The sequence below is a fragment of the Bombina bombina genome, chromosome 1 (genome assembly GCF_027579735.1).
Source record: "Bombina bombina isolate aBomBom1 chromosome 1, aBomBom1.pri, whole genome shotgun sequence".
NCBI lineage: Eukaryota > Metazoa > Chordata > Amphibia > Anura > Bombinatoridae > Bombina > Bombina bombina.
The window spans coordinates 994,224,458-994,238,149 of NC_069499.1; the positions used below are offsets into that span (position 1 = coordinate 994,224,458).

Consider the following 13,692-nt stretch of genomic DNA (forward strand, 5'->3'; position numbering starts at 1 on the left):
ATTTCTGGAAGCCCCCACATCTGAACAATCTGAGAAAACACATCTGGGTGGAGAGACCATTCTCCCGGATGTAAAGTCTGCCGACTGAGGTAATCCGCTTCCCAATTGTCTATACCTGGGATATGAACCGCAGAAATTAGACAGGAGCTGGATTCCGCCCAAACAAGTATCTGAGATACTTCTTTCATAGCTTGAGGACTGTGAGTCCCACCCTGATGATTGACATATGCCACAGTTGTGACATTGTCTGTCTGAAAACAAATATTGATTGGTAATATCGCCTTTTGAGATTCCCAAGCTCCTTGTGTTGTCAGAGATCCCCAAACAGCTCCCCAACCTGAAAGACTCGGATCTGTTGTGATCACAGTCCAGGCTGGACGAACAAAAGAGGCCCCTAGAATTATACAATGGTGATCTAACCACCAAGTCAGAGAAAGTCGAACATTGAGATTTAAGGATATTAATTGTGATATCCTTGTATAATCCCTGCACCATTGGTTCAGCATACAAAGCTGGAGAGGTCTCTCATGAAAATGAGCAAAGGGGATCGCGTCCGATGCTGCAGTCATGAGACCTAAAACTTCCATGCACATAGCTACTGAAGGGAATGACTGAGACTGAAGGTTCCGACAGGCTGCAACCAATTTCAAACGTCTCTGTTAGAGACAAAGTCATGGACACTGAATCTATCTGGAAACCTAAAAAGGTTACCCTTGTCTGAGGAATCAAAGAACTTTTTGGAAAATTGATCCTCCAACCATGTCTTCGAAGAAACAACACTAGTTGATTTGTGTGAGATTATGCAGAACGTAAAGACTGAGCGAGTACCAAGATATCGTCCAAATAAGGAAATACCGCAATACCTTGCTCTCTGATTACAGAGAGTAGGGCACCTAGAACCTTTGAAAAGATTCTTGGAGCTGTCGCTAGGCCAAAAGGAAGAGCAACACATTGGTAATGCTTGTCTAGAAAAGAGAATCTCAGGAACTGATAGTGATCTGGATAAATCGGAATATGAAGATATGCATCCTGCAAGTCTATTGTGGAGATATAATGTCCTTGCTGAACAAAAGGCAGAATAGTCCTTATAGTTACCATTTTGAAAGTTGTGACTCTTACATATCGATTCAAAATCTTTAGATCCAAAACTGGTCTGAATTAATTTTCTTTCTTTGGGAAAATGAACAGATTTGAATAAAACCCCAGACCCTGTTCCTGAAACGGAACTGGCATGATTACCCCTGACAACTCCAGGTCTGAAACACACTTCAGGAAAGCCTGAGCCTTTTACTGGGTTTGCTGGAATTCGTGAGAGAAAAAAAATCTTCTCACAGGCGGTCTTACTCTGAATCCTATTCTGTACCCCTGAGAGACAATACTCTGAATCCAAAAAGTTGAAACAGCTGCAACATCAGCCAAAGAAATTGCATTCCTAAGAAGATGACCTGAATATAAATAAGCTTTCCTTAGATAAGATTCAAGTTTCCTATCTTAGGGATCTTTAAAGAAGTACTATCTTCCGTAGGAATAGTAGTATGTTTAGCAAGAGTAGAGATAGCCCCATCAACTTTGGGGATCTTTTCCCAAAACTCCAAACTAACTTCTGGCAAAGGATACAATTTTTTAAACCTTGAAGAAGGAATAAAAGTAGTACCAGGCTTATTCCATTCCTTAGAAATCATAACAGAAATAGCATCAGGAACGGGAAAAACCTCTGGAATAACCACAGGAGGTTTAAAAACAGAATTTAAATGTTTACTAGTTTTAATATCAAGAGGACTAGCTTCTTCCATATCCAATGTAATCAACACTTCTTTTAACAAAGAACGAATATACTCCAATTTAAATAAATAAGAGGATTTATCAGTGTCAATATCTGAGGCAGGATCTTCTGAATCAGATTGATCCTCATCAAGGATAATTCAGTATGTTGCTGGTCATTTGAAATTTCATCAACCTTAAGAGAAGTTTTAAAAGACCTTTTACGTTTATTAGATGGCGGAATGGCAGACAAAGCCTTCTGAATAGAATCAGAAATAAATTCTTTTAAATTTACAGGTATATCTTGTGCATGAGTTTCCGGTGAGAAGGCGGAGCGACAAGACAGGTGCTCCTACTCGGCGTTCTGGCCGACAGCAGCTATCACAGCCTTCACTTTATGCCCGTTGTACCTGCTTGGGCTTGGGCTTACAGCTTGACTTATCATCGCAAGCTAAAGGGAAACTTCTGTTGCAGTACTTGCAGCGGTAAATCCGCATTCTTTTTTTTTTATCTACGAATCCCTGAACTTCCGAGGAGATTATTCTCACCTGCCTTCCTTGGCTGTGGCAGAGCGAGTTGCCGGACCCGCGGCCCCTCGGTGGGGTTCGCGAGTGGCGGAGCAGAAGGTGAGAGGAGGCGAAATGGGGCTCCGTGAGTGACAGGTGAATCGGCCCTGCTTGTAGCCAGTCTCAGAGGGATATCCCAGGAGAGCCTGCCCCACTGCAGAGGAAGTAGTGCCGGGCGTAGAGGTGGGCTCTTTACCGGTTGCGCCGCAATGGAATGAGCGTGAGTCCGCAGAGTGTGCATCGCCCCTGGTTACTTGAGGGGAGGCCGCAGTGATAACCGGCTTAGCGGCAGCGTCTGGCTATCTGTCGGATCAGTTACTTGGTACCGGGGTCCCACAATTCAATCTTCCTGTGGTCTGGCTGCATCGCTCCTCCGGGTAGGAGTCCCCCCGGTCGGTTGACAGTCTCCTCCAGGCGTAGCCTACATTCTTGGACACACTGTAAGTAATGCAGGACTTAGACTTTTTTTTCACGCTATTTAGTCCTTTGGATTTAAGGAGCACAGAGCGGATTCTATCAGACCTAGTATTTCCCCTAGCTGTGCTTTCTAAGAACCCTAGAAATGAAGCTGCTGAATTGGGAGCGAGTGATATAAGGCCGCTAATTTCAAAGGGCTCTTTGAACTGTTAAAGGACTCAGCTTGGGGTTCATCCAGAATGGGGTTAGTCTTCTAGACTCTTGTTTCAACTCAACATCCTTTACCCTGTGTGCCTTCCTGGAGGATGTAGCAGGACAATGTTCATCTACTTATATGTTTATTTTGCTGTCTGCATACCATTATAATGGGTTGTTTTGGATTTTGTCCCCAAATTCTGATCATTTCTTGGTTGAATTACACTTTCAACAGAAGTCAAACAGTTTTCACAGAGAATTGGGGAAGCAGAAAATAGAATTTCTGCCGCAGAAGATAGGCTGACAGCCCAAGAGGCTATTATTCAGGCCCAGGAAGTTAAACTTAATAGTATGCAGTCGCACCTGGAGGATCTTGAAGATCGCTCCAGGCGCAACAACATTAGGGTTATAGGTTTACCTGAAACACTAGAATTTGAGGATTTGGTTAAATTTACTTCCTCCACCCTCCCCCTTGCTATCGGGTTTCCATCTCAGCTCCTCCCCCTAGCAATCGAGAGAGCCCACAGAGTGGGTCCCAGAAGGGACACAGCTGGTGGCTTGGGTAAACCCAGGATGTGTATTTTTAAGTTGTTAAAATTTCAGGATAAGCTAGAGATCCTGAAGTTAGCGAAGAAAGCTGGTTCATTAGAATTCGGGAACAGCAAGATTTTGCTGTTCCAGGACTTCTCGGCGGAATCTTCCGCTCGCAGAAGACTTATGGCACCGTATTGTTCACAGCTGATCTCTAAGGGTATTAAAGCTAGTCTATTTTATCCTGCTAAAATTATAGGGGAAAATAAGGGAGCCAAATTTATTTTTAACGAAGTCCTGGAGGTTAAAGAGTTCCTGAGAACCTTAGAGTCCTAGATTTAGGTCCATTATCAAGTCAGGGTTTCTCTTTTTTTTTTTTTTTTTTTTTAGGCCAGCCTAGGTCTATATATTTTCCTTAGAAGGTGTGATTGTTCAGGTCTTGGTTTATTTTGTGATTTTTCAGGCTTTGGTGTATCCTGTGATTTTTATCTGCTGTTTTTATTTCTGCAATGTGTACCACGGATATTTTGTTATTGTATGAGAAATATGCATATGTTAAAATTTGTCTTTCAAAAATTGCTGAAAGCGAGATCACTGACAAATATTTTGGGTTTTTTCTTTCCCCTATTTTTTTCCTTTTTTTTTTTTTTTTCTCCCTCTCCTTCTCGCCCACTCTTCCCCGTCCCTCCCCCACCCCTCGGATGTTATTGCCAGTTGCGTATCCTTTCCAGGGCTTGGCGTGTTAATGAGAATGGAGAATAATATCAGTGGGCTGTAGAATTCTTTCGTGGAATGTGGGGGGGATATCCTCTCCCGCTAAGCGCAAATTGGTTATTAAAACATTGGCTGTAGAAAAGCCAGATGTGGTTTTTCTGCAAGAGACTCATTTAGATGCATTAGAAGCGGCTAAGCTTAAAATGAGATGGGTTGGCGAGGTACTGGCCTCATCTTCTCCAACTAAAAAGCGAGGAGTTGCGGTTCTTTTTCATAAATATTTGGATTATCAAGTTACGAAAGTTGAGTTTGATTCTTCGGCCCGTTATATGTTGTTACAGGTATTGATAAAATCCGTTAAATATATATTTTGTAATATTTATGCCCCCAATAAATTTTCAGTAAAATTTTGGGACCGGATCCAAAACATAATTTTTCCCTTTATAAGGGAGAATTTAATTATATATGGGGACTTTAATGCTACTATGAGTCCAGAACTAGACCGTTTTTCAAGAAAGAATGACGCTAAATATAAGTATCACGCCAATTACTTTAAAAAAAATTGTATTAAATTAACATTGACTGATATTTGGCGTTTGCAAAATCCTTTAATCAGAGCCTACACATGCGAATCCAAGTCGTTCAGGACATTCTCGCGGATTGATCTCTTTTTAATCGCGGAAGCACTGACAGTCTTCCAGCTTAAAACGGGAATTGGGGAATTTTTGGTATCAGATCACGCTATAATCTCTTTATCTATTCTTGATACTTATGAGGCACGTTCACAAACACGGGTCTTTGGCTTCCCTCGTTTTTTATATACTAACCCAAGTTTTTCATCATGGATTAAGACTACCTGGCATGAGTATGTTTTATTTAACTCGAATTTCAGTCATAAGACAGAGGTTTATTGGGAGGCGGCTAAAGCTGTGATTCAAGGTAAAATAATAGCTTATATGAGCTTGCGCGCAAAAAAAATTAAGGAACAGGGGAGTTCCCTTGTTGCAAGAACCAGAGCCGCCTACAGGGACATTCAGTCGGATCACTCCCCATTAAACTGGGCAGTGTATCTTGAGGCTAGGAAGGAAAGAGAGATCTATATAAAGCAGAAATCGTTGGAGGAAGAAGCAAGATTGAATCTTAAATATAGGAGTTTTCACGGGTGTTCGGCGAAGCATCTGTCCCGCTTGATTAAGAATAGAAAAAAAAGAAATTATATCGCTGTTATAAAAAATGGCGAGGACAGGTTTTTTAAGCCGGCAGAGATTTCCCAGGAATTTTTTAAGTACTATCAAGAATTATATTCGGCCGTCGCTGCCGACCACAATAACCAAGAGTCCTTTTGGTCGGCTATAAGTATTCCTAACATTCAAGCAGAAGAGTTGGCTGTGCTGAATCAGCCGATATCGCGTGAGGAGATTGGTACAGCTATTGATAATCTTAAGCTTAATAAGGCTGCCGGCCCTGACGGGTTCCCGGCCGAATTTTATAAATTGCTTAAGGAAGAACTGCTGCCTACATTAGAGGCTATTTTCAATAATTATTATCTTTCTGAAAATGGGATCTCGGAAAACTTTGCTGCGGCTAATATCTCACTCATTGCGAAAAAAAATAAAAATCCAGAGAACATGGCCTCATACAGGCCAATATCAGTACTCAATACTGATTACAAGCTTCTGGCTGGTATTATCGCTTCTAGACTGAATCACTGCCTGCAGAACTTGATCCATCAGGATCAGACCGGTTTTATGACCGCTAGGAACTCGTTGCGGAATATTCGAAAGGTTATTACGTTTTTGGATTACATGTCGAATTTGGAACCAGAGCCTGGTAATGACGGAATTCTTGATTCTGCAGTCTTAACTCTCGACGCAGTCAAGGCTTTTGATTCCATTGTCTGGGAGCATTTATTTTTCTCATTACAGAAATTTGGCTTTTCTGGCAACTTTATTCTCTTTATTTATAAAATTTATCGTAAACCAATTTCTTTTCTCCTGGTTAATGGGATTCGCTCACAGGGGATTGTTTTACATCGAGGTACTAGGCAGGGGTGTCCATTACCCTCCTGTTTAATGTGGCTCTAGAACCCTTAGCGGTCAGATTTCGCGATGTATTGACAGGAATTTCATTGGGCTCTCACCGTTTAAAAACCCTTCTCTATGCTGATGATATGCTGATTTTTGTAGATAAGCCCTTTCAATCGATTCCAGTTATTCTTCAACTCCTCTCTCAGTTTAGCTCTTTCTCCGGTTATTTGGTGAATTTAGAAAAGAGTGAACTCATGTATATGGGCAATAACTCGTCCGGTTTGGAAAAATTCCCATTTAAGGTTGTCAATGCAATTAGTTATTTGGGACTCGAGTTGCATAAAAATCCGAAATTATGGTATGTTGCGAATTTTGTTCCCTTACTGAAAAAAATTAAAATAGATCTGCAGTTATGGGCTTCATTTCCGCTGTCAATTTCGGCAAAGGTAAAGCTAATAAAAACGATTGTTTTCCCTCGTCTTCTCTATGTGCTACAGAATCTTCCTCTCTTCATTTCCAGTTCAGATATTAGAAAGTTATACAGTGATTTTTCTAAATTTATCTGGAAAGATAAGAGACCCAGGATTGCACTAGCTAAGCTCATGCAAAAGACAAACCGTGCCGTGTTGGCTCTGCCTGATGTCAGGTTCTATAATACGGCTGCATTGGTGAAATTTGCCGTGGATTGGGTGGCGGAAACTAACAGGTTAGCAGTTAGTCAAGAGGAAGCCTTTTATACTCGTCCATTCGCACTTGGTGCGCTGTTACATTGTAATACAAAACAGCTGCCATCCAACATCAGTAAATTGGTATCCTTTAAAAATGTTGTGTTTGCGTGGCAGAAGTTCTGTATTTGTCTAGGAGTGGATCCCTCTGTTTCAGAATATCTTCCTATTCAGGGAAACCCTAATTTTATCCCGGGTATTTATCATAAGGTGTTTAAATCATGGGGGAACAAGGGGCTGTTGTTTGTCAAGCAATTATTGGGGGCTGATAATTTGGTTCAGACTGCTGAGTCTCTGTTTCAAATTTATGATCTTCCTAGGTCTGACTTGTTTGCGTATTTCCAGATTCGCCATTTCATGCGTGAGCAAAATTGGGAGAATAGTATGTCACCGGAATGGTCTGTTATTAGAATCTTAATTAAGAAATTCAGTATGGGAAGTTCCTCTATCTCCTTAATATATGATATTATGCTTTCTAAACAAAGCGATAAGCATTTGCACAGCATAAGTACTTGGTTGCTTCCGGTTATTACCGATATCACTGAGGAGAAGATCATTCAGAGTTGCAATATGGTTCATAAGTGTAGGGTTTCGGTGTCCTGGAAGGAATCGCACTTGAAGCTCCTGAATAATTTTTATTTGCATCCGCTTAAATTACAAAAATTTTCTGACACTGGATAAAATAATTGTCCCAGATGCTCAAACTCTAGGGCTGATCTATTCCATATGTTTTGGTTCTGTCCCAAAATCAACCAGTTATGGCATAAAGTGGTTCATTGGTTTAACACATTATACGGGGCAAATTTTGTTCTTACACTTCAAGATGTGGTTTTACTTATTACAGAAGCACATAGAAACTCGGCAGCAATGATATATACGTTGAATACGATTATTCTAGCAGTACGTCACCTTGTCCTGTTAAATTGGAAAGCTAAGAGAGCACCGAGCCTTGAGAGGTCTTGTAAAGAAATCAAAGGCCAAATTGTATTTGAGTCATATCATCTCTCGGAGGCTTCTGAGAAGAGAACCAAGGAGTTTTTGCAGGGTTGGTTGCCAATCATTTTGTCATATCCCCTCCAGATTCAAAAGCAGATTCTTGCCCCTGTCCGATCTACGGTCTGCTTTGCTGAATTTGTTGTATTAGGAGTATTTCCGGTATCCTGGATAAACACGGTTGTGTAATTCGGCACCTATCGGTAGTTGTGTTTTGGACGTGAAGGTAGCGGTAAGGTATTATTTTGTTGAAGGGGCGGGGAGGGGGGGCGGGGGAGTCAGGGGGGTTTTCCCTTTTTTTTTTCCCTTCTCCCTCTTTTGTTATTTTACGTTTAGTATGTTTAATCAATTACACTGAAGACTTATAATGTAAAGGTTTGTTTTTTATTATTGATACAGATTGAATATGTGTCTGATACATTTCTGTTGTGTTATCTGAAGAATTGTATTGTCTTTACTTTTGATGAATAAAAGGAAAAAAAAAAGAAAAAAAAAAGGTATATCTTGTGCATTAGATGTTGAGGGAACAGCAACAGGTAATGAACTACTACTGATAGATACATTTTCTGCATGTAAAAGTTTATCATGACAACTATAAAAACCACAGCTGGAGGTATAATCACCACAAGTTTACAACAAATGCACTTAGCTTTGGTAGAACTGTTATCAGGCAGCAGGGATCCAACAGTGAATTCTGAGACAGGATCAGATTGAGACATCTTGCAAATGTAAGAGACAAAAACAACATATAAAGCAAAATTATCAATTTCCTTATATGGCAGTTTCAGGAATGGGAAAAAATGCAAACCCGGTAAACCCCTTGACATAGAAAAAAAATAAGAGGCAAATCTAAATGGGGTGTAAAATAATGACAATATTTGGCGCCAAGTATGACCCACAACAAACAGAAAAATATTTTTTGGCGCCAAAAACGTCCGGAAACGACACACTCGCGTCATAGATGACGCAACCTTGTGAAAGGACCCGGCGTCAACTAAGACGCCGGAAATGAAGAATTTGTGACAACAAACGTAACTTCGCGCCAAAAAAATCTTGCACCAAGAATGACACAATAATAAACTTTAGCATTTTGCGCCCTCGCAAGCCTAATTCTGCCCGCAAATTAAATAAATGTCAGTCAATTGAAAAAAGACTACACCCCAGGTAAGACATAAATTTCTAAAAAATGCATTTCCCAGATATGAAACTGACAGTCTGCAAAAGGAAATATACTGAAACCTGAATCATGGCAAATATAAGTACAATACATATATATAGAACTTTATATAAATACATAAAGTGCCAAACCATAGCTGAGAGTGTCTTAAGTAATGAAAACATACTTACCTGAAGACACCCATCCAAATATAGCAGATAGCCAAACCAGTACTGAAACAGTTATCAGTAGAGGTAATGGAATATGAGTATATCGTGGATCTGAAAAGGGAGGTAGGAGATGAATCTCTACGACCGATAACAGACAACCTATGAAATAGATCCCTGTGAGGAAAACCATTGCATTCAATAGGTGATACTCCCTTCACATCCCTCTGACATTCACTGTACGCAGAGGAAACGGGCTTCAAAATGCTGAGAAGCGCATATCAACGTAGAAATCTTAGCACAAACTTACTTCATCACCTCCATAGGAGGCAAAGTTTGTAAAACTGAATTGTGGGTGTGGTGAGGGGTGTATTTGTAGGCATTTTGAGGTTTCGGAAACTATGCCCCTCCTGGTAGGATTGTATATCCCATACGTCACTAGCTCATGGACTCTTGCCAATTACATGAAACAAACAAGGTCCACCGTTACCCCCAAGACCTGAGGATGAACAATAGATCTCAGATCCTACACCTAGCCAGACCAGTCCAAGCAGCGTCAGATCTGAAAGCAAGGGAACCGAAAGGAACCCGAAGATCAGCCCCCAAAAAAGCGCAATAATGGACACAGCGACTTCAACCGGAAGACAATAGAGCAGGCAATACACCCAAGGGATCTAGCAAGCCACCCGACGAAGTCTCAATGCAGAGCCAGCAGCTCCCCAGATGGGAACAACTCAAAGAGCAGACCAGTCCCCGAAACAGTTAAAACATCTGCTCCAACCTCCCGAACACAAGAAAGGCCCGCAAAAATGGAACCACACCTCCGTAAGGAGGACACAGAGCCCCCTGAAGAGGAGAGTGCTGCTAAACACCTGCCCAAAAGACAGGAAATCGTAGAAAGAACTGAGAGGACACAAGGCCACATCACTGACGAACACGGAAGAACCCCCAAAAACACCATCGTGCTAGCACACATACCAGGCGCAAAGTGACTTCTGAGCAACCACAAACCTTCCATTTGCTAGGCAGGAAAACCCACCATCAGGTCACAATAGTTGGCTGTCCCAAGGGAACCGTATTGTCCGACACAAGTCAAGTTCCAAGGAGCCCCGGCTCTCCGTAAATCTTGCCAAGTTGTGAAACAGAACAGCCAGAACAAGGGCTAAGCCCAAGTACCCCGGAAACTGGAAACCCCAGGCCAATCCTAGGATCATAAGGTCCGGTAACATCCCACAGCGGGATCCACAAAGAGAAAACGCTCGACCACTGGAAGATCAGGACAAGAAGCCCGGGTCCCACAAATGTTTAGATTAAACAATTTTTCAGGAACACAAATCCATCGTCTGATATAAAAAAAAAAACAGACCTCCCAGGGAAAAATCCAGAACAAAAGATAACAAGAGCAAGAAGCCCTTGCAAGTCCCAATCCAAGAGACCACCCCTTGCAGGAGCCCAACACTCCAAGAGCTAGGACCATAAAAGGACACTAGAGCTAACAGACATCCAAAGCAACCGTCACATGATTGTGCTTGAAAAGTATGGCTAATCCCCCTAAAGGGACACAAAGCTCTGCTAATCTAATCAACCTCGAAAGGCTAAGTAGACCTCGCTGGGGATCGTACTAGCAACCCTCGGTTTTCAACAGTACAGACTAGCCACAGAGCATTAGTATGCTGAGCTAGCTGTCCAGCTAGCCATGAGCTTCAGACACTAGGGGAACAGTGAGGACAAGTCACCCGAACAGAGCAACATCAACCCTCCACATCGCCTCAGATTTGAAGTCAGAGGACAGTAAAACCTGGGTTTGGATGCCACCTGGATGGCAATACCTAAACCATATGAGAGGAAAACCACTAGGACCTCTTCAATCCCAAGAAGGAGATGCAGAGCATGCCCAACACCGGGAAAGGACCCCTAACCGCGAAGGACCCCACTGTCCAATGTCCCGAAAAGGAACAACCAACTCCCGAAGGGAATCCAAGTCCCCCCGAAGGCGAACTATCCCAAGGAGAAATGGACAATCCAAGAGGTCTCAATGAAGAAGAGAACCACTAAAGGAACAAGTTCACAAAGGACAATTTTCTAAAGCAACACCGCCCTGCCAGCGGAACGAGGCCCTAAACCCTCTAATTTTCCCACCACGTGGGAATACTCTAGGTTCCGAGGGTATCGGGAACAACAGAGTGATGCAGCAAAATTCACTGACCTAGTCACCAGAGCGACGGCTATTTAGGACTGAAACTATCCCAAGAGCTGTACGGACCCGCAAGTCCTCTTGAGAATGCTTAGCTGAAACTATTAAAACAAATAACAAATAATGTTAAGAGCACTCGGCACCCCAACCTGACCAGCAAGGCATAATAGGCGCCACGTGTCTGAATAAGCCGTGAGACAGAAGGTCTGAACCCAAGCAGGACTAGCCTGCAACCAGGATCATAACTGCCAAGCTGGCTAAATCCGCCCTAAGATAGGGAGGAAGAAAAAAGACAAACATGGGAATAACGTGTACCGAACAACTTCCGTAGAAGTAAAATGCGAGTATCGATCCCAGAGATTTTTAAGTTTCCGCGGGAAACATAGTATGAAAAAGAAAAGAAAATTCATCCTCGCCAGATAAAATAAAATGACAGGCAACCTGAGGGTTAATGCCCAAGAAGAACAGAAAGATCCGCAGGACCAGCCGAACGGAATCCCTGTTCTTCCAACAAAACTGGGAAAGATCTTGATAACAAGACTTAAAGGAGATTACTTCATCCCCCCATGTCTAACGAGGTGAGCCATTCAAAGGAGGAGACTGATGAGTCCCATACCCGAAAAGGATAGGGTCCCCAAAAAGATCAAAAATGTGTCTGAGTAAAACACAAAGGCGAGCCCGTCTGTTATGAAAGGCACAACACTCAGGAACAGTTCCAACCGCAGGGAACTGCACATGCCCTGAGAGACCTGGGGAAATCGGGCACAAGCACAATTGCAAATAAACATCTGGACTTTGTAGTCATGGCAAAAGTATGTAAAAGCGAAAACGTGCCACAACCTCCGGGGGTAACAATCCACCCTCCAAGGAGGGAAACACATAACCTGGGTTACCCGCATGTGTAGAAGTAGGGAGCAGTAGGGAACTCGCCTCCCGGAGGACAGGGCCCCCCGAGGCAGATGGCTCAGCAGTCCCTTGAATCCCCAAGCCCGAGGAACAAGGCGTTCTAGGACGGCCTAAAGAACATAACTGACTGACCTGAGTCAATGGGGTCAATTCACATTCTTCACAGGACGAAGAATCTGAATCAGAAAGTTGACCAATCTCAACATCAGCATCCTCCATAACTGGATAAAGGATACACAAAAATGGACTATATATAAAACAGCTGAAACGGCACCTGACACCCACAATGGCTGGGGCCTCACCACCTCCTATGGACCAGACACCAGCGGACTAGAATTCTCCGTCGCCACACTGGAATGCGGAAATGGGAGACCAGAATGTAAACACACCCGGTCACAAGGTGAACCGTACAGTCCAAAAAAGCATGCCCGACCGTAAGGTCGCATCACTTCAACAGGCCGTTATGTTCCAAAGCCACAAGCCCAGTTAACACTACACATAAGCATATTGAATCACATAACAAACATGACTAAAAACCCCCCTGTTCAATAATCCCCCTCAGGAGATATTAACCCTTGATTCCAAGATACTAAAGGAGTCCCACTGAGACATTGTATGTGAGTTTGCAGGAACAAATTAATTACAGTACATTCATGAAGAAGTAAAATGAAACAATCTTACCGGAATCTACGCCGTGGATCAGGAACGCGGCCCTTCAAGTGTGACGGATAGTAGCTTTGCGTCCGCCATGGACTTGAGAGAAGATAGCAGGCAGCGAAGCGAACACCGATTGCTTGTGGAGTTGTTAAAATGAGTCGGGATGGCTTCGCAGAAAGACTCTTCCTGCATCTCCAGACTCTAACCTTCATCCAAGCCCTCACTGAGAGACTGACAGGATTACTTAAAACTCCCATCCCATGTCGAAGAGTACTACCCTCCATACGAGACGAAAACAAACTGACACTTCTCTGCCAATCTCCTGGGACGAAAGGCAAAGAATGACTGGGGGATGAGGGAAGTGGGAGGAGTATTTAAGCCTTTGGCTGGGGTGTCTTTGCCTCTTCCTGGTGGCCTGGTTCTTATTTCCCAAAAGTAATGAATGCAGCTGTGGAGTCTTTCCATTTATGAAGAAAAGTATATTAATATAGCTGTGTTGATTATGCTAAATTGGGGAATGAGTAAGGGATTATCTATGTTTTTAAACAATAAAAATTCTGGAGTAGACTGTCCCTTTAACAGAAACAAGTTTTGCTTACACAAGGATTGGAAGACACTACTAATAAGGAACAGCCAAAGAATAGTAATAATTACATAGGCTGCTAAGTAGGCAAACCAAAACT

The 13,692-nt window shown here is 42.6% G+C and overlaps 1 protein-coding gene across 3 annotated transcripts in view; it reads right to left on the bottom strand.

Annotated features, from left to right (window-relative positions):
* Window positions 1-13,692, bottom strand: part of CHD6 (chromodomain helicase DNA binding protein 6) — a 1,034,665-nt gene that overhangs the window by 112,247 nt on the left and 908,726 nt on the right. The window lies entirely within an intron of this gene.